The sequence below is a fragment of the Hemiscyllium ocellatum genome, chromosome 20, assembly GCF_020745735.1.
Source record: "Hemiscyllium ocellatum isolate sHemOce1 chromosome 20, sHemOce1.pat.X.cur, whole genome shotgun sequence".
Lineage (NCBI taxonomy): Eukaryota > Metazoa > Chordata > Chondrichthyes > Orectolobiformes > Hemiscylliidae > Hemiscyllium > Hemiscyllium ocellatum.
In genome coordinates, this window is record NC_083420.1 from 63,934,333 (window position 1) to 63,957,359 (window position 23,027).

Consider the following 23,027-nt stretch of genomic DNA (forward strand, 5'->3'; position numbering starts at 1 on the left):
AATGGGTAATAATAAAAACGAAGTTGCCTCAGTATGACCTCACTGATAATGACCAGTAGATCTGCTGCTGCCATGGCCACAAGATAACGTGTTGTGCAGGTAGAAAGGCCACACTTTCCCTGGGACAGGATCATAATAGCCACGAAATTCACTACCAGAAGAATAACAGAAAAATAAATTAACGATACTGAACACCCTTTTCTGTATAAGTTTACAATAGATCTGTATTGTTGCCATGACAACAGTATAAGGTCAGGCAGTAGGTAAAAGAATTGAGATGTTAACTGTAAACCTGTAACTTGCCAATTTCTTGCTTGAATAGAAACAGGTAGCTGGTGAACAGCAGATGGCATGTAGGATACCAGTCATAAAAGTAACTCCAAAACATGTAAGATTTAGAAGGGTGTATTTACATGACATGGAGCCATGATTCTCTCAAGAACAGTCAACAAAGCTAGATAATATGATCAGAGAATTGGGCAACTCCACATGATAGGGAAATACTTAAAATTTGACCACTCTTTTCTTTTCATTCCCTATTCCCGATGTGCGTGTGTGCCTCTCTCTCTATCTGAGTCTTTGTGTGTGTGTGTGTGTGTGTGTGCGTGCATGTGCATGCGCATGCATGCCTCTCTTTCTGAGGCCATTCACTACCTTCTGAAGAGTGATGTGACTCTGTACAGTGAGTCATAGGTTAAGTTATGAGGAGAAAAAAAGGCGGTAGTTGCTACAATTTCAAAGGGACTGACATGGAATGCAGCATCACTGGGAAAGTTGCTGAAATGGCTGAGATGCTGCAAAAACAAAAAGATACCCGAAAAGTCACAGAATTTAGGACAATTGCAGACAGGATCATTGTTGGAGGCAATGGTTCTGAAGAAAGTATTTGTTGAAAATACAATGGTCCAGGTGGGAGTTGGAGAAGGTTTGGAGACATAGAGATTCACAGTACAGAAGTAAAATGTATTTTGCCCGATAGAATCCATGATGGTCAAATACAATTGCCTCAGTATTCTCATCCAGTTTTCCAGCATTAGGTCCGTAACCCTGGCATTCCAAGTGTAAATTTAAAGAGTTCTATGCTGTCAGGGGATCTGCTTCTGCTACCCTTACAGGAAGTAAGTTCCACATTGTCACAACACTTCTGGTGGAAAACTCAAACCCCTGCCTCTCTGTATCTATGCCCCAGGTCATTGACCTGACCACAAAGGGGAAAACATATTTCCTTCTCTGCTGTCTGTGACTCGTATAAAATGATACATTTAAGTGATGTCTCCCAACAATCTCCCCTGCTCCATGGAAAACAACCCCAGTCCATCCAATCTCTCCTCGTGCCGTAAACATGATAACCTTGGAGTGATCCTGGAAACTCTCCTCCCTCTTCAGGGCAATCACAATATTCCCTATAATGTGGATTCCAGAACTGCACACAACATTTTAGCTGTGGTCTAGCCAACATTTTATACAGTGCTAACATATTTTCCCTGCTCTTAAACTCTATGTCTTGGATTTCAAAGGCAAAAACTTCCTGATACCTTCTTAACCATTTCATCGACCTGTCCTGCTACCTTAAGATCTTCACGTGCACCAAGATCCCTCTGATTCTCAGTGTTTCCCAGGTTTCTACCATTCATAATGTACCCCTTGGGTTTTGTGTCCCGCCAAGTGCATCAGCTCACATTCATGGATTCAATTCATATTTCCAACAATTTCTGTCTTACCAGTGAACTTATCCTGGAAATTCCCGAGCATGCAGAGTTCACAGCATTTCCGAGCACCACCTTTTATCTTTCTTGGAACATGTTGGCCCTGTAACCTCACTATTCCCTTCTTCAATGCATCCCACTGCTCTGACATGGATTTACTGAAAAGTCTCTGCTCTCTGTCCATTCAGAGGAAAGCTTTGGGACATTTTCGAGATCATTTGACAGAAAATGATTTGCTCTCTCAGTGAGAATGGGTCATGGCCCCTGTGGGTTTAAGGAATGCTCAGGTTTGTTGTATATTTTACAGTTGAGTAGACAGCCACGGTCAGAAAGGAAAGTCATCCTCAGTGTGTAGCTCTGTACTCATTCAAAACAAAAACTACTTGCAGGTGGGACACGGGAAGTGTAATGAGAAATGTCATGAAAACCCAATGTTTAACAATTTAGAGGGATCTAAGCATTTATTTTTTATTCTAATTAGATCCTATATTTTGGAATCCGAGAATGTACATTGACCGTTGCACTTGTCTGTCCTCATAGGGACACCCCCCCATCCACAAACAGCAGACCCCACTGCAGATTACAGCTTTGAACCGAGACATGGATGGAACGAGCTGCGAGAGGCAGTGGTGATGGTGGGTAAAATTAAAGCATTTAAAAGACATGGGTATAGGAAGGATTAGGTTAATTTGAGATATCTGGTCAGGATGGAGGAGTTGACAAAGGGGCTGTTTCTGTGCTGCGTGATTCTATAAGAAGAAAATTATTTCTCAAATTTCCATCACTCCCATAATTGGAAAGGTCAATCCGTACTCCTTAACAGTTACCCAAGCCAACAGCAGATTCTGAAATTCAAACATTCAGAGCTAACACAACCTGAAAGCCACACTGTGTAAAGGAGATGAACCAGCTCAAAACCCTTTTACTGTAGTGCTCCCTAAAGTAGGAAGGAGGAAATGTGCTGCTATCAATACAACTGCACAAACAAACACAGATACACGCAGGAATGTGAGAACACTGGGTTTATGAGATCCACTGCACTGACTGACCAAGATCCATTGCAGTTCTATACTCGCTGACTCCTTCCCTGAAGGTAGCCTCCAGTCTAAGATGCGACTCAGGAGTTCATAACATTTGACCAAGGGTGATCATGGAGTAAAGCAATGAAACGACACAATATTTAAAACATAAAATGTAATTGTATGATCTTGCAACAACGGAATGGGTAAAACATTGAATATTACACAAGAACGCAAATCACTTAATTAACAAGGAAAAACAGGAGAAATCTCAGCCACGAATTGTAAATAATTATAAACACTTACCAGGAACACCAATGATGGTAAGAATCATGTAGAAAACTTTCCTGGCTAATTGAATTGGTCGATGCATTTTCAGTGGAGGGTGGTAATCCTTTCTTGTTGCACACAATCTGCAAGCATTAAACTCTGCAGTGTTACATTCTCTGCGTGTTTCCATTATATTCTATGTGATCTCCACTGGGAGATTAGTGTTGCAGCTCTGATTATGACAACTTTATCATTCCCAGTTGGTAGAAGATGTTTCTCACTGAAATTGGATTGTGACAGGGAAGGGATGACCTCATCGAGGGAAGAATCATCATTGGAAACTGTGCTAATTGTTGTTAGATGCATTCCTCCAATTTGTCAACTCTCTGGAGACAGTTTTTAATCAATCTGCTCAGAGATGTAACAATGTACCTATGAAAAAGACAGAACTTGAAGTCAGGACCAGCAGCCCAGAGCTGGGGACACTGCCACTGTACTAGTTCATTCACTGTACATCATGGATCTCTATACCAATGCAAATAGGAACTTCAAGGCCGGATCAGATAACGTTAAGGATGTGTAGCCCCTGTCTCATTAGAAAAACCCGTAAATCTCACCACTTTATGAACAGAGAGGCAGCCTACTGTTGTAATAATGCTGCCTTCACATAAAGAGATTACATTGCTTTCTAGTGGATGGATGTGATTTTGTTTCCTGCATCAACCCTGTTTTCCTCTTCCTTAATGAACTGCTAACATCGAAATTTGCTTTCGAATTTGGGGTTGGAGTTTTGTCCAGCAACATGGTGTTGAGGGAATGTACCTCACATTGTCTCCGTGATGTCAGTCATGACCATTTATTGTATGAATCTCTGACATTAGTGAGCCCTCTACCATAGCTCTACCATGGGCTGTCATTACCCATGTCTCAGATAATTCCCATCATCCTAGATTACTGGTAGGAATGTAGTTGACCTGTCATTGTACCATGTCTGTCCCATCTCTGTGTTGGAGAAATTCAGGTCCCCTCATTGTCACCCTCCTGCCGTGGCATTGATTTGCTTTTCCCAGTTGCTGATGCAATACCATTCTGGTATAATCTAGTTCCAAACCAGGCTCAAATGGATCATTTTAGCTCCTCACAAAGTATTCTTTGCTTTTGTTTTTAGAATCAATTCGTTCTGCCATTTGCTCTTTTGACAATAACCTGAGTGTCCATTTGCCTTCCTCCTCTCTGGGAGGGGGTTAGCTTAACTCCATTTTATTGGGCCAGATGACCCACAGTTTTGAGGACATCTATTTAATAAAATCACTTCCAAATGAAACAGAAATGTCCAGCTTCTCCAAGTTATTGACATCGCTAATATCCATATTCCTGAGACAATTCTTTTAAAGATGTGTAGCATTCACATATCCCTTGGAAAGTTCGGTGCCCAGGTCTATATGTGACACAATAAGTGCAGCCTATCCCCAAGTACTTCAGGGCCACAATTCATAAGCAGTTGCTGACATTAGTATTGGCTCAGAAATGTTTGGCAGGTCAGGTCATATTGGGAGCAGAGATGGAACCTCCATGTCCCAAAGCAGAAGCCGAGAAACTAAAGAGAATCTGCCCCGGCCCAGGGAGAAATGGATAGCATTGAAACACATTGGGAATGGAACAGGATGGAGACACACTTGGTGTTCGGTACAACAGTGACAGAAATTAACTTGTTTCAGACGGGCAGATCAATTGGAATGTAAGGGACAGCCTTTGCACTGGCTCGGGTTCACACATAATTGTGGGCTTTCAAGGTCGAGATACTGTCAACGGGGAATGTGTCATTCTGCTGGAGTGGTTCCTCTCAAACTGCCACACACAGTGCACCACAATGTGCTATTTGATCTGTTCCCATCAGCAAGACACTGGGAACACCATTACCTCACTCTGACTTTGTGTCAAATCTGCTCAATAGAACCCTCCCCCTGTGTAATTGGCAGCTAACATTGTTATCAGTCTGGCCAGAATGCTACAACTGTTATAGTACTGAACAAACTAATACACACATTGTATTTGTGAGGGCTGACTGCAATGATAGCCTGGCGAATTTCACCACATACCTTCCATTGAATTCGCTCTAATTCCCAGTAATTCCCCATTTTATTTCCCTCAGTTAACCTGACTATGCTAAAAAAGGAGAATGTAAATGTCAGTGTTGGACAGATTGTGGCACAAATCCTATTTCCTCATTGACAATTGGTTCCTTTACCAGGCACCACCAGTCTGTCCTTACCTTTCATCATGATCAATGTAACCTGTCAGTTTCCCTTTTTGAACACACTGTCAGATAGTGCCAGGGACTTGGAGACAGATGACAGCACGGAAAGCAGTCACACAGCGTTTCGGGTTTGTCTCAGTGAAGCCCAATCAACGTTGTGCCTGAAGGATGCTTGAACCAGCTTAGATCGGAGGGTCTAACACTCTCCTCACTGAGTTTATCCAGACACGCAAACGCAGCACGGTTCCTATCATCCATTTTATCTCCATCATAAACACTCTCTCCATCGATCAATCTTTTTTCCTTCAAACAAATTCTCCCAAACTGAGCAAGGTACAGCCTTCACTGAGAACCCCATGCTGACTCTCCTGGATTAGTCACTCACTGTTCAAATCACCATTTAGAGAATCTCTCAGAGTTTTGCCAGCTCTGGAAGTGTCACAGCAGCTGGTATCCCATCCTAAAACGTTTGGAAAACTTCTGACAGATGGATCTCATTGACTTCATCTCAGGGTTTTCCAATGAACATCGGTTCAAAGGTGTCACCGTGCGATGGCTGAGATGCGAACCCATACCAACTGCTTGGAAGGCTGCCATACTGCCCACTATACCCCCATCCTCCTGCCAGCTGGGTGCCTGCTATTCTCAAACACACTTACCAACACCGACATCATCACCAATTGGATTGGAGCTGAAATAAAAACAGAAGTAGCTGGAGAAGCTCAGCAAGTCTGGCAGCACCAGCATCAGAATCCCTCAGCTCTGAAGAAGAATCACTGGATTTGAAAAGTTCCCTCTGCTTTCTCCCCACAGATCCTGCCAGGCCTGCTGAGTTTCCCCAACAATCTCCGTGTTGGGGTTCAGCTCTCCTGGATCTGCAGGACTGTGTTTGTAATCTCGGAGATGTTGACCCACGGAAGTGGATATTGGGTCAGGTGACCTCATTCATTGGGGCAGATGTCAAGGAGCATCTTAAACCGGAGAGGGATCAGGGGGAATTGGAGCCGTTTAGAGAGAGAGTACAGAAGGTAAGACAGCTCAGCTCAAAGCAAGGCCCTTAATGCTGCCCCGATTAAAATATTGAAGCTGGCAGAGGGGCAGATGAGCTGAGACAGGGTGGGAGCTGGGCGATATTGATGATGTGGAAGGACAGTGTGTGCATCTGATCACATTCTGTCAGTCTGACTAATAGCAGGCATTCCTGGCACTGGATTCACTGAGGGGTGAAGGGTCAGTGAACAGAGCGGACTGTCCCTGTTGTTCTGTTCCTGACTCTCCAGCTCGTACTCTGTTAGTGACCTCTCAGTCTCCCGGGAAATGTGCATTCCCCAATCGTGTCCTGTCTAAGGAATGTCATTCCTAAATAACTCCTGTCCGAGATAATAATGATGAATGTGTCTGTGTCTCCTCCTCTGTTCTGTACATGTCATTGTTCAGGATTGGGGGCACATTTATTCACAGACATTGAGGATGTTATGAATCAAAACAAACCCCCCAAAAATATATTAAGAAAATGACACAGGCCTTTTTAAATAAATTCTCTAAAGGTAAGTGTAAGGTATTGTAATTCAATTGTGAAAACTGCCAGGCTTGAAGTAAAACACACTTTACTCCACACTATCGATAAAATACAAACAAAAGAAAGAAACACTGGAATAACCTAACTCTATTGGAAACCTAACTGGCTGACAGATTATTAACTACTGAACAGCAACTTTTCCAGTTTAGTAACATTCCATAAAACATACACTTGGCAAAGGTGAACCCAGTAAAATAGATAGTTTCACATGGAATTCTGGACAACGATTGTAACCCATTTGCTCAAAATTCCATCTACTTTCAGTGTTCTTGGAACAGGACAATATTCTGCTTGAGGGGACAGCTCCGCTCTGTCTGTAGTTTCATGTTGACCTGTCTGTAGAAAGGATGACAGATCCATAACAGATCATCTCTTCCTGAATCTCACCAATCTCCAGATGGAATTCCATTTCACAGCATTTTTGGACAACTGACCAGATGATGAACATTTCCCTGCAGTATACAGATAACTCTCCCAAAAGCAGTGATTCATGTTTTAACGTCTGCAGTTGAATATAGTTCAACCAATTCTAGATCAGTGGGATATACCAGGAAATCAGGTGACCAATACTGAAGCCTGAGGATAAATCAATAAACTACAGAATTCTATCACGGGACTCGAAACACTGTGCCTTCTTCCCACAAGTGGGTCAGACTGCTATTACCTCTTCCAGATTTCTCTCCTGCTAATCTCTGTAACATCCTGCAGATTATAAACAACTATTACCTCTTCCAAGTTTCACTCCTGCTAATCTCTGTAACATCCTGCAGACCATACACAACTATTACCTCTTTCAGATTTCACTCCCGCTTGTTTCTGTAACACCATGCTGATCATAATCAAGAATTCCCTCTAACAGACGTCATTCTGGACTGTTTCTGTAACATCCTGCAGACCATAAACAACTATTACCACTTCCAGATTTCACTCCTACTTGTCACTGTATCATCCTTCAGACTCTAAAAAAAATTAGCTTTTCCAGATTTCACTCCTGATTGTCTCTGTAACATCATGCTGATCATAAACAACAATTACCTCGAACAGATTTCACTCCAAATTGTTTCTGTAACTTCTGGCAGATTATAAACAGCTATTACCTATCTAGGTTCCATTCCTGCTTGTCCCTGTAATATTCTGCAGACCAGAAACAACTATCACCTCTTCCATATTTCACTCCTGTTTGACTCTGTAACATTTTTCAGATTATAGACAACTATTACCTTTCCATTTTTCTCTCCTGTTTCCCTCTGCAACATCTGCAGGCCATAAACAACTATTACCTCGACAAGATTTCATTCCTGCTTACCTCTTTAACATCCTGCAGATTATAAACAACTATTACCTCTTCCAGATTCCATTCCTGCTTAGCTATGCAGCATCCTGCATTTTATAGACACGTATTACCTCTTCCAGATTACATTCTTGCTTACCTCTGTAACTTTCTGCAGTCCACAAACAACTACTACCTCTTCCAGATTTCACTCCTGCTTGCCTCTGTAACCTTCTCCAGGCCATAAAAAAGTATTACCTCTTTTACTTTTCTCTCCTGCTTGTCTCTGTAACATCCGGCAGACCATAAACAACTATTAACTCTTCGATTTCACTCCTGCTTCTGTCTATAACATTCTGCAGACCAGAACCATCGATAACTTCTTCTATATTTCACTCCTGCTTGACTGTGTAACATCCTGCAGACGAAAAACAACTATTGACTCTTTCAGATTTCACACCTGCGTATTTCTCTAACATTCTGCAGACGATAAACAAATGCAACCTCTGTATTACCTCTTCCACATTTCACTCCTGGTGGATCCTGCAGATTATAAACAACGATTACTTTTTCCAGATTTCACTCCTGCTTGTTTCTGTGACATCATGCTGATCATAAACAACAATTACCTCGAACAGATTTCACTCCAAATTGTTTCTGTAACGTCCGGCAGATTATAAACAGCTATTACCTCATCTAGATTCCATTCCTGCTTGTCCCTGTAAAATTCTGCAGACCAGAAACAACTATTACCTCTTCCTTATTTCACCTCTGGTCGTCTCTGTAATATCCTGCAGACTATACATGCCTCCGACCTCGTCTTGATTTCATTCCTGCTTGTCTCTTTAACAATCTGCAGGCCATAAACAACTATTACCTCTTCCATATGTCACCCCTACTTGTCGCTGCAACATCTGGCAGATTATAAACAACTTGAACCTCTTCCAGATTTCATTCCTGTTTGTCTCTGTAACATTCTGCAGACCGTAAACAACTATTTCGTCTTCCACATTTCAGTCCTGTTTGTCTCTGTACTATGCTACAGATCATAAACAAGTAATACCTCTTCCAGATTCCACTCGTGCTTGTGTCTATAAAATCCTGCAGACCACAAGCAATTCTTACCTCTTCTAGATTTCACTCCTGATTGTCCCTGTAATATCCTGCACGTTATAAACAATGATTACCTTTTCTAGATATCATTCCTGCTTGCCTTTGTAACATTCTACAGACCATAAAAACTATTACCACTTCCATTTTTCACACTGCTTGAATCTGCAACATCCTACAGCCCATTAACAACTATTACCTCCTCCAGATTTCATTCCTGCTTGTCTCTGTAACGTTCTGCAGACCATAAATAATTATTACCTCTTCCACATTTCACTCCTGCTTGTCTCTGCACCATGCTGCAGATCATAAACAGCTAATACCTCTTCCAGATTCCATTCGTGCTTGTGTATATAAAATCCTGCAGCCCATAAACAACTATTATCTCTTCCAGACTTCACTCCTGCCTGTCTCCATAACATTCTGCAGACAAAATGGATATTACCTCTTCTAGATTTCACTCCTGCTTGTCTCTGTTGTGTCCTGCAGATTATAAACAATGATTCCCACCTCAGGCGACTGACTGTATGGAGTTTGCATGTTCTCCCCGTGTCTGCGTGGGTTTCCTCCGGGTGCTCCGGTTTCCTCCCACAGTCCAAAGATGTGCGGGTCAGGTGAATTGGCCATGCTAAATTGCCCGTAGTGTTAGGTAAGGGGTAAATGTAGGGGTATGGGTGGGTTGCGCTTCGGCGGGTCGGTGTGGACTTGTTGGGCCGAAGGGCCTGTTTCCACACTGTAAGTAATCTAATCTAATTACCTTTTCTAGATATCATTCCTGCTTGCCTCTGTAACATTCTACAGACCATTAAAAAGTATTACCACTTCCATTTTTCACTCCTGCTTACCTCTGCAACATCCTGCAGAACACGCAATCTATGACCTCCTCCAGATTTCACTCCTGCTTGTGTCTATAACATCCTGCAAACCACAAACAACTATTACCTCTTGCACCTTTCATTCCTGCTTGACCCTGTAACATTCTGCAGGTTATAAACAACTATTATCTCTACCAGATTTCACTCCTCTTTGTCTCTGTAAAATACTGCAGACCATACACATCTATGACCTCCTCTAGATTTCACTCCGGTTTGTCTCTGTAATATCCTGCAGGTCATAAACAAATATTACCTGTTTGTGATTTCACTCCTGCTTGTCACCGTAACATCTGGCAGATTATAAAAAAACTATTACCTCTTCCAGATTTCATTCCTGCTTGTCTCTGTAACACTCTGCAGACAATAAATAATTATAACGCCTTCCAGATTTCAGTCCTGTTTATCTCTGTACCATGCTGTACATCGTATACAACTATTACTCTTCCACATTTCACTCCTGCTTATCTCTCTACTAAGCTGCAGATCATAAACAACGATTATCTCTTCCAGATTTCACTCCTGCTTGTCTCTGTAATATCGTGAACACCATAAACAATTACTAATTTTTCCTGGTTTCATTTCTTTTTGTATCTGTAAAATCCTGCAGGTCGTAAACATATATTACCTGTTTGTGGTTTCACTCCTGCTTGTCAATGTGACATCTGGCAGATTATAAATAACTATTACCTCTTCCAGATTTCAATCCTGCTTGTCTCTGCCGACCATAAAAATATTACCTCTTTTCGATCGCACTCCTCCTTGTGTCTATAACATCCTGCAAACCACAAACAACTATAACTTCTTCCAGATTTCAATTCTGCTTGACTCTGTAGCATTCCCCAGACTATAAAAATGAATTACCTCTTCCACTTTTCACTCCTGCTTGAATCTGCAACATCCTGTAGACCGTAAACAACAAAAACCTCTTTTAGATTTCATTCCTTCTCGACCCTGCAACATGCTGCAGGTTATAAACAATTATTACCTCTTCCAGATTTCATTCCTTCTTGTATCTGTAATATCCTGCAGGTCATAAACAAATATTACCTGTTTCAGATTTCACTCCTGCTTGTCACTGTAACATCTGACAGGTTATAAACAACGATTACCTCTTCCCAATCTCATTCCTGCTTGTCTCTGTAACATTCTGCAGACCATTAAAAAGTATTACTACTTCAATTTTTCACTCCTGCTTGATTTTTCAACATCCTGTAGACCATAAACGACTTTACCTCTACCAGATTTTATTCCTGCTTACCTCTGCAACATCCTGCAGGTTATAATCAACTATTATCTCTACCAGATTTCACTCCTGCTTGTCTCTGTAATATCCTGAAGAACATAAACAACTATTACCTCTTCCAGATTTCATTCCTTTTTGTATCTGTAAAATCCTGCAAGGCATAAACAAATATTACCTGTTTGTGATTTCACTCCTGCTTGTCACCGTAACATCTGGCAGGTCATAAACAACTATTACCTCTTCCAGATTTCATTCCTGCTTATCTCCGTAACATTCTGCAGACCGTAAAAAAGTATTACCTCTTCTCGATTTCACTCCTCCTTGTCTCTTTAAAATACTGCAGACCGTACACATCTATGACCTTCTCTAGATTACACTCCGGCTTGTCTCTGTAATATCCTGAAGACAATAAACAATTATTACTTTTTCCTGGTTTCATTCCTTTTTGTATCTGTATAATCCTGCAGGTCATAAACCCATATTACCTGTTTCGGATTTCACTCCTGCTTGTCTCTGTCACATTCTGCAGATTATAAACAAATTTTACCCCTTCAAATTTCACGCCTGCATGTCTGTGTAACATCCTGAAAACTGTACACATCTATGACCTCTTCCATATTTCACTGCTGCTTGTCTCTGTAACATTCTGTAGATTATTAACAACTATCATCTCTTTCAGATTACATTCCTGCTTACCTCTGTAACATTCTACAGAGTATAATCAATTTATTACCTCTTCCCGATTACATTCCTGTTTATCTCAGTAACATCCTAACATCCTGCCGATCGTAAACAACTATTACCTCTTCCAGATTTCATTCCTGCTTGACCCTTTAACATCCTGACACACTATATATGGTTATTTTCTCTTCTAGATTTCATTCCTGCTTGTCTCTGTAACATCCAGCAGATCATAAACATTTATTACCTCTAACAGATTTTATTCCTGCTTATCTGTGCAACATCCTGCTGATCATAAATAACTATTACCTCTTCCAGATGTCACTCCGGCTTGTCTTTGTACCATTCTGTGAAGGTCCATTACATCTTGATTCGAGATCGGTCAAAAGAATCAGCGCATATGGTCTGTTCAAAAAGCAGTGGTCGTTACTTTATTGAGTTAAGGCACCTTGACGCAATTTTATCCAGCAACACAGAGGTTAAAGCTTCTGTATTCCATGGTGAAGTCTCGCAATTACATTTGAAAATTACACATTTTTAATATGTTTTTTAAAGAGGTAGTACAGCCCTAATGACATGGCAGACCAATCACATATCATAAGGTGACATGATTTGCAGAAAGTTAATCCAATGATATTTCCTGGAAAAGGGTTCTTAATGACAAGAAAAGTCCAATCATCTGTAATATGGAGACATAATTGACAATAGGCTGATCCAATTGTATTCCTTGGAAAAGAAATCTTATTTATGTAAATTGTCATGCAATGTATCAGTTGAAGGTTAGTTCAAATAGTCAATTAATGCGTCAGTATTCATTTTATGAAAACTCTATTGTCCTCTTATCTTTGAATTTCAGCTTAATTCTGCAAAATCAGCAGGACTGATTCACAGACCATTTCATAGCATTCTTTTACATTGAGAAACCATTTTGTGGCAATAAACATTTACACATAATGGTTGTCTAAATTCAAATTTTAGATCCTCAGTAGTTCCTTGCAATAATTCTCCCATTTAGTGGAGCGCTGCCGGAATTCTTAAACTTAGGCCTGGACAAGTTGGACTGAAGGGTTTGTTTCCGTGCTGGACATCTCTAAGGCTCTGTCTTACACTAACATTCATAATGACTAATGCCCTCGCTCAATTTAGGGGTGCCCTACTCTATATCTCCTAAAATATATTCTCCTGCCCCAATTCTCCATTTAGTGCAACACAGCATAACTCACCCAATTAGTGCTGAACTGCACTAATTCACCCATTATCTGATGCCCTGTTGCAAATTCTCACATTTTGATAATCCCTTTCTTAACTTTTCTATGTAGTAGTTCCTTGCAATGAGTCTCCAATTTAATGGAGAGCTGCCAGAATTCTTAAATTTAGGCAGAGTCAAGTTGGACTTAAGGGTCTGTTTCCGTGAGTACATCTCTAAGGCTGTAATTAGTGCTCCATTTCTCTGCACCAATTCTTCCATTTACCAATCCTGCACGAATTCGGGAATTTCACCAACTCACTCATTGAGTGTTATCCTGCCTAAGAATTTAATGGCACCTGCATGAATTCTGTAATTATTGTTGCCCTGCATCAATTCTTTCCGTTTAGTTGTTCCATGATACTCACCTTCCACGTACGGGTGCCCTGCTGAATTGTTTTCATTTCGTGATGCACTGAACTGAATCTTCAGTTTTCCAACATTTCTTCTTTTTATTAATTCCCTGCCCCTATTCCACAATGTAGACATGCTGTGTTGCAATTTTCCAATATACTGACACTCACACCAGTTTTCCAATATAATGGAATCTCCCATTTATTGATTCCCACTAAACCTCCCATTTACTCATATCCTTGTACTAATTCTTCCATTTACTGATGCCTGAGCCCGATTCTACCATTTAAGGGTGCCCTACTCTAATTCTCCCATTTCCTGGTGCCATGCACCAATTCTCGAAATTAGCTCCACTGTGCACCAGTTCTTCCATTCAGTATTTCCTGCAACAATTCTCCCATTTAGTAGTCCACTGCCAGAATTCTATAATCTTGCGATCCCTGCATCATATCCTCAAATTACTGATGCTACACATATCTTCCGTTTCAAGGTAAACTGCACCAATTCCCCCATTTCGTGGTGCACTGTATTGAATCTGAACCTCTAATCCTTTGCAACATTTGTCCTATTTAATGATTCGCTGCCCGTGTTCTCCCATTTGGTCCAGTTCTCGACGTTATCAGCATTTACTGTTACCCCACACCAATTCAGTGTTGCTTAGTAGCATTTCCCAGAATTGCTGATGTCCTGAACAAGTTCTCCACTCAGTATTGCCTTACACCAATCCCCATACTAACTGATGCCCTCGCCCAATTTAGGGGTGCCCTACTCTAAATCTCCCAAAAGGTAATGTCCTGACCCAATTCTCCCATTTAGTGCAACACAGCATAAATTACCCATTTAGCGCTGAACTGCACTAATTGACCCATTATATTGATGCCCTGTTGCAAATTCTCACATTTCAATCAGCCCTTTCCCAATTTTTCCATTTTGTCGTTTCTTCCAATGATTCTCTAATTTAGTGGAGAGCTGACAGCATTCTTAAGTTTTGGCTTGGACAAGTTGGACTGAAGTGACTGTTTCCGGGCTGGACATCTCGAAGGCTCCAATTAGTGATCCGCTTCCCTGCACCAATTCTTCCATCTACCAATCCTGCACTAATTCGGGAATATCACCAACTCACCCATTGAGGTTATCCTGCCTCAGTCCTCCCACTTAGGCTTTAATGGCACCTGCATGAAGTATCAAATTATTGTTGCCCTGCATCAGTTCCTTCCATTTTGTTGTTCCCTGATACACATCTTCAACGTACATATGCCCTGCTGATTATATGTGTTCATTTAGTAGTGCAGTGAACAGAATCTCCAATTTCCCAATGATTGCAACTTTTATTTTTATTGATCCCCATGCCCCTATTCTCCAATTTAGACACGCTCGGCTCCAATTTCCTAATCGATGAACACTCACACCAGCTTTCCAATGTAATGGCACTGTGCTCAAGATCTCCAATTTATTGATTCCCACCAAATCTCCCATTTACTCATATCCCTGTACTAATTCTTCCATTTACTGATGCCCGAGCCCAATTCTACCATTGAAGGGTGCGCTACTCTAATTCTCCCATTTCCTGGTGCCATGCACCCATTCTCTAACTTAGCTCCAGTGTGCACCAGGTCACTCATTTATTGTTGGCCCCTGCACCGATTCTCCAATTCGGTGTTGCTGAGCACCATTTTCCCCAATTACTGACGTCCTGAACAGGTTCTCCATTCAGTTTTGCCTTACACCAATCCTCATACTGACTGATGCCCTTGCCCAGTTTAGGGGTGCCCCTACTCTCATTCCCGCATCAATTATTGTCATGCCCCAATTTTCCCATTTAGTGCTGAACTGAAATTGTCCCATTTAGTGCTACACAGCACCAATTGTCCCATTTACAGCTAAACTGAAATTGTCCCATTTGGTGCGAACGGCACCAATTTGCCATTATCAGATGCCCCGTTCCAAATTCTCTTGTTTCGATTACCCCTTGTCCAATTCTTCCAATTAGCTTTTCCTGGGAATGTTTCTCTAGAATTCTAAAATTGAGTCAATGACAAGTTGGACTGAAGTGTCTGTTTCCATGTTGTACATCTCTATGATTGTATGACTCTATTTATGGCTCTGGTGCTCTGCACCATTTCTCCCATTTACCAATCCTGCACAAATCCTGAAACTGCACCAACCTCCCATTGATTATTATCCTGCCCTATTTAAAGGCAGATGCATGAGTTCTCCAATTATTAATGTCATCCATCAATTCCTTCCATTTGATTGTTCTCTGAAACACTTCTTCCACGTACGGGTGTCCTGCTGAATTTTATTCATTTAGTCATGCACTGACCTGAATCTCCAATTTACCGATGCTTGCAACATTTCTTCTTTATCCTGATTCCTTGGCCCCTATTCCCCAATTTAGACATGCTCTGCTCCAGTTTTCCCAATATATTGGCACTCCCATCAATTTTCTAATGTAATGGCACTGTGCACCTGATCTCCTATTTATTGTTTCCACCAAAATCTCCCATTTACTCATATCCCTGCACAAATTCTTCCATTTACTGGTGCCCTGGTCCAATTCTACCATTTAAGGGTTCCCTACTCTTATTCTCCCATTTACTGTTGCCATGTACCAATTCTCTAATTTAGCTCCACTGTTCACCAGGTCTCTCATTTACTGATGGCCCACAATGCTTCTCCACCATTTTCCCCAATTACTGAAACCCTGGACAAGTTCTCCATTCAGTTTTGCCTTACATCAATCCTCCTTTGACTGATGCCCTCGCCCAATTTAGGGGTGCCCTACTCTCATTCCCACATCAAGTATTGTCATGTCCTAATTCTCCCATTTAGTGCTACACTACACCAATTCTCCCATTTACTGCTCAACTAAAACTCTCCCATTTGGTGCTAATTGCACTAATTTGCCATGATTGTATGACTCTATTTATGGCTCTGATGCTCTTCACCATTTCTCCGATTTACCAATCCTGCACAAATCCTGAAACTGCACCAACTCTCCCACTGAGCATTACCCTGCCGGGTTTAAAGGCATTGCATGAATTCTCCAATCATTGATGCTCTGCATCAATTCCTTCCATTTAATTGTTTCCTGAAACACTTCTTCCACGTACGGGTGCCCTGCTGAATTTGATTCATTTAGTGATGCACTGAATCGAATCTCCAATTTACTGATGCTTGCAACATTTCTTCTTTTTATTGTTTCCTTGGCCCCATTCCCTGATTTAGACATGCTCTGCTCCAATCTTCTTATATATGGACACACACCAGTTTTCCAATGTAATGGCACTGTGTACCACATCTCCCATTTATTGATTCCAACCAAATCTCCCATTTACTCATGCCACTGTACTAATTCTTCCATTTACTGGTGCCCGAGCCCAATTCTACCATTTAAGGGTGCCCTACTCTAATTCTCCCATTTACTGATGTCATTCACCCATTCTCGAATTTAGCTCCACAATGTTCCAGGTCTCCCATTCAGTATTTCACTGCAACAATTCTCCAATTTAGTAGTCCGTTGCCATAATTCTCCAGTCTTGGCACCAAATTTCCAAATTACTGATCCTACACATATCCTCCTTTTCGTGGTGAACTGCACCAACTCCGCCATTTCGATGGTACACTGTATTGAATCTCGACCAGTAATCCTTTGTAACGTTTGTCCTATTTACTGATTCATTGCCCGTGTTCTCCACTTTGCTTCAATTCTTGAAGTTATCAGCACCCTGCATCAGGTCTCTCATTTACTGATACCCCGCACCAATTCTCCAATTCAGTGTTGCTGAGCACCATTTCCATTAATTGCTGATGTCCTGAATACGTTCTGCACTCAATGTTGTCTTACACTAACATTCATAATGACTAATGCCCTCGCTCAATTTAGGGGTGTCCTACTCTATATCTCCCAAAATGTATTCTCCTGCCCCAATTCTCCCATTTAGTGCAACACAGCATAACTCACCCATTTAGTGCTGAACTGCACTAATTCACCCATGATCTGATGCCCTGTTGCAAATTCTCACGTTTCGATAATCCCTTGCTTAACTTTTCTATGTAGTCGTTCCTTGCAACGAGTCTCCAATTTAGTGGAAAGCTGCCAGAATTCTTAAATTTAGGCAGAGTCAAGTGGATTGAAGGGTCTGTTTCCGTGCTGTACATCTCTAAGGCTGTAATTAGTGCTTCATTTCCTTGCACCAATTCTCCCATTTACCAATCCTGCACGAATTCGGGAATTTCATCAACTCACCCATTGAGTGTTATTCTGCCGCAGTGCTCCTGCTAAGAATTTAATGGCACCTGCATGAATTCTCTAATTATTGTTGCCCTGCATCAATTCCTTCCATTTAGTTGTTCCCTGATATACATCTTCAACGTACAGGTGCCCTGCTGAATTGTTTTCATTTCGTGATGCACTGAACTGAATCTTCAGTTTTCCAATGCTTGCAACATTTCTTCTTTTTATTAATTCCCTGCCCCTATTCCACAATGTAGACATGCCATGCTGCAATTTTCTAATATACTGACACTCACATCAGTTTTCCAATATAATGGAATCTCCCATTTATTGATTCCCACTAAACCTTCCATTTACTCATATCCCTGTACTAAATCTTCTATTTACTGATGCCCGAGCCCGATTCTACCATTGATGGGTGCACTATTCTAACTCTCCCATTTCCTGGTGCCATGCACCCATCCTGTAATTGAGCTCCACTGTGCACCAGGTTTTCCATTTAGTATTTTCTGCAACAATTCTCCCATTTAGTATACCGCTGCAGAACTCTCTAATCTTGCGATTTATGCACCATATCTCTCAATGTCCGATCCGACACATATCTTCCTTTTCATGGTAAACTGCACAAATTCGCCCATTTCGTATTCAATCTGGACCTCTAATCCTTTGCAACATTTGTCCTATTTAATGATTCACTGCCCGTGTTCTCCCATTTGCTTCAATTCTCGAAGTTATCAGCATTTACTGTTACCCCACACCAATTCAGTGTTGCTTAGCACCATTTCTCCGAATAACTGATATCCTGAACAAGTTATCCACTCAGTTTTGCCTTACACCAATTCTCATACTGACTGATGCCTCGGCCAATTTAGGGGTGCCCTACTCTAAATCTCCCAAAAGGTAATGTCCTGCTCCAATTCTCCCATTTAGTGCAACACAGTATAACTCACCCAATTAGTGCTGAACTGCACTAATTCACCCAATATCTGATGCCCTGTTGCAAATGCTCACACGTCGATAAGGCCTTTCCCCAATTTTCTATTTATTTGCTTCTGGCAATGACTCTTCAATTTAGTGGAGACCTGCTAGAATTCTTAAATATAGGCATGGAGACGTTGCACTGAAGGGTCTGTTTCCGTGCTGTACATCTCTAAGGCTGTAATTAATGCTCCACTTCCCTGCACCAATTTTCCCATTTACCAATCCTGCACTAATTCGGGAATGTCACCAACTCACCCATTGAGTGTTATCCTGCCTCAGTCCTCCCACTTAGACTTTAAAGGCACCTTCATGAGCTCTCTAATTATTGTTGCTCTGCATCAATTCCTTCCATTTAGTTGTTCCCTGAAACACTTCTTTCACGTACAGATGCCCTGCTGAAATATTTTTCATTTCGTGATGCACTGAACTGAATCTCCAATTTACCAATTCTTGCAACATTTCATCTTTTCCTGATTCCCTGGTCCCTATTCCCCAATTTAGACATGTTCTGCTACAACTTTCCAATATATTGGCACTCACACCAATTTTCTAATGTAAAGGAACTCTGCACCAGATCTCCCATTTATTGATTCCCACCAAATCTCCCATTTACTCATATCCCTGTACTAATTCTTCCATTTACTGATGCCCGAGCCCGATTCTACCATTTAAGGTTGCCCTACTCTAATTCTCCCATTTACTGTTGCCATGCACCAATTCTCTAATTTAGCTCCACTGTGCACCAAGTCTCTCATTTACTGATACCCGACACCAATTCTCCAATTCAGTGTTGCTGAACACCATTTCCCCCAATTACTGACGTCCTGAACAAGTTCTCCATTCAGTTTTGCCTTACACCAGTCCTCATACTGACTGATGCCTTCGCCCAATTTAGGGGTGCCCTACTCTCATTCCCGCATCAAGTATTGTCCTGTCCCAATTCTCCCATTTAGTGCTACACTGCACCAATTCTCCCATTCACTGCTAAACTGAAACTCTCCCATTTGGTGCCAACTGCAGCAATTTGCCATGATCGGGTGCCCTGTTCCAAATTCTCTTATGTCAATTCTTCCATTTCGAAGTTCCTTGGAATGATTCTCCAATTTCGTGGAGCACTGCCAGAATTCTAAAATTGAGTCATAGACAATTTGGACTGAAGTGTCTGTTTCCATGGTGTACATCTCTATGATTGTATGACTATTTATGGCTTCGCTGCTCTGCACCATTTCTCCCATTTACCAATCCTACACAAATACTGAAACTGCACCAACTCTCCCATTGCGTATTACCCTGCCCAATTTAAGGGCACCTGCAAGAATTCTCCAATTATTGATGACCTGCATCAATTCCTTCCATTTAATTGTTTCCTGAAACACTTCTTCCACGTACGGGTGCCCTGCTGAATTGTTTTCATTTAGTGGTGAACTGAACTGAATCTCAAATTCACCGATGCTTGCAATATTTCTTTTTATTGATCCCCAGGCCCCTATTCCCCAAGTTAGACATGCTGTGCTCCAATATTTTAACATATTGACACACACACCAGTTTTCTAATGCAATGGCTCTGTGCACCGAATCTTCCATTTATTGATTCCCACCAAGTCTCCCATTTACTTATACCCCGTACTAATTCTTCCACTTACTGATGCCTTAGCAGATTTTACCATTTAAGGATGCACTACTCTAATTCTCCCATTTCCTGGTGCCATGCACTCATTCTCTAATTTAGCTCCACTGTGCACCAGTTCTTCCATTCAGTATTTCCCTTCAATAATTCTCCCATTTAGCAGTCCACTGCCAGAATTCTCTCATCTTGCGATTACTGCATCAAATCTCCAAATTACCGACCCTACACATATCTTCCCTTTAGTGGTAAACAGCGCCAACTCCCCCATCACGTGGTGCACTGTATTGAATCTGGAACAATAATCCTTTCCAACATTTATCCTATTTACTGATTCACTGCCGCGTTCTCCCATTTGCTCCAATTCGCGAAGTTATCAGCACCCTGCACCAGGTCTTTCATTTACTGATACCCCACAACAATTCTCCAATTCAGTGTTGCTTAGCACCATTTCCCCCATTACTGATTTCCTGAACAAGGTCTCTACTCTATGTTGCCTTATAACAATCCTCATCCTGACTGATGACCTCACCCAATTTAGTGATGTCCTACTCTATATCTCCCAAAAAAGGTATTGTCCTGCCCCAATTCTCGCATTTAGCGCAACACAACATAACTCAATCATTTAGTGCAGAACTGCACTGATTCACCCATTATCTGATGTCCTGTTACAAATTCTCACATTTCAATAAGCCCGTTCACAATTTTTCCATTTAGTAGTTTCTTGCAACGATTCTCAAATATCGTGGAGAGCTGTCAGAATTCTTAAATTTAGGCGTGGACAAGTTGGACTGAGGTGCTGTTTCCGAACTAGACATGTCTAAGGCTGTAATTAGTGCTCCACTTCTCTGCACCAGTTCTCCTATTGACCAATCCTGCACTATGTCAGGAATTTCGCCAACTCCCCCATTGAGGTAATCCTGCCCCTGTCCTCCCACTAAGAATTTAATGACACCTGCCTGAATTCTCCAATTAATGTTGCTCTGCATCAATTCCTTTCATTAATTGTTCCCTGATACACACTTTCAATATATGGAAGCTCTGCTGATTTTATTTTTTTTCATTGAGTGATGCACTGAACTAAATTTCCAATTTATCAATGCTTGCAACATTTCTTCTTTTTATTGTTTCCCAGGCCCCTATTCCCCAATCTGGACATGCTCTGCTCCAATTTTCCAATATATTGGCACACACTAGAATTTTCTAATGGAATGGCACTGTGCACTAGATCTCCCATTTATTGTTTCCAACAGATCTCCCATTTACTCATATCCCTGTACTAATTCTTCTATTTACTGATGCCTTAGCCCGATTCTACCATTGATGGGTGCGCTACTCTAATCCTCCCATTTCCTGGTGCCATGCAACCATCCTGTAATTGAGCTCCACTGTGCACCAGGTTTTCCATTTAGTATTTCCTGCAACAATCTCCCATTTAGTAGTCTGCTAAATGCACTGCAGGGGAAGGGGGAGAGAGAGAGGGAGGGGGAGGGGGGAGGGGAAGGGGGAGGGGAAGGGAGAGGGGAAGGGGGGAGGGGAAGGGAGGAGGGGAGGGGAAGGGAGAGGGGGAGGGGAAGGGAGGGGAAGGGGAGGGGGAGGGGAGATTGAGAATGGGGGAGGACAGGGGGGAGGGAGAATGGAGGGAGGACCAGGGGGAGGATGGAGGAAGGACAGAGGTGGGAGGGAGGACAAAGGGAGGACAGAGGGGGAGGGAGGATGGAGGGAGGACTGAGTGGCATTTCTACGCCTCTGTCGCTCTTTTCTACTCCCTCTTCTCTTCCCTCTCTTCTTTCTCAACTGCCCCTCCTCCTCTGCTCCCCACTCCTTCCACCCACTCTTCTCTGTTTTCCCCTCAATCACCCTTACATTTTACTACTTCTTCCCTACTCCCTCTCTTTCCCTAGTACCCGCCTTCCCCTCTATCGCACCCCCTCCTTCCCCAATCCCTCTCCTTCCCCATTCCCTCTCCTTCCCCATTCCCTCTCCTTCCCCATCCCCCCTCTCCTTCCCTCCTTCCCCCTCTCCTCCCTACCTCTGCCCCCTCCACCCTCTCCTTCCCCTCCCCTCCTTCATCCTCTCCATCCCCCTCCTCTCCTTCCCCGTCTTTCCCCACTTCATTCCTCTCCCCTCCTTCCAGCCTCTCTATCACCCCCTTCCATCCCTCTCCTTCCTCCCTCTCCATCACCCCTTCCATCCCTCTCCTCTCCTCCCCTCCTCCCTCCATCCCCCCACTCTCCTCTCTCTCTCTGCTTCCCCCCTCCATCCCCATTACCTTTCCTCCTCTCCTTTCCTGACAATCACCTTCCCCCCTACTCTGCCCTCTCCTCCCCTCTCAAACCCCCTTCTCCTTCACCCCTTCCACCCTCTCCTTCACCCCTTCCCCCTCTCCTTCACCCCTTCCCCCTCCTTCATCCCTTCCCCCCTCCTTCCACCCCAATTCTTCCTCCTCCTTCCCCCCCACTGCTCCCCCTCCTCCCCCTCCTTCCTCTCCGTCCCCTTCACGCCCTCTCCTCTGCTCCCTCCTCCCACACTCTCCTCCACCCCTCCTCCCACCCTCTCCTCCCCACTCCCCTTC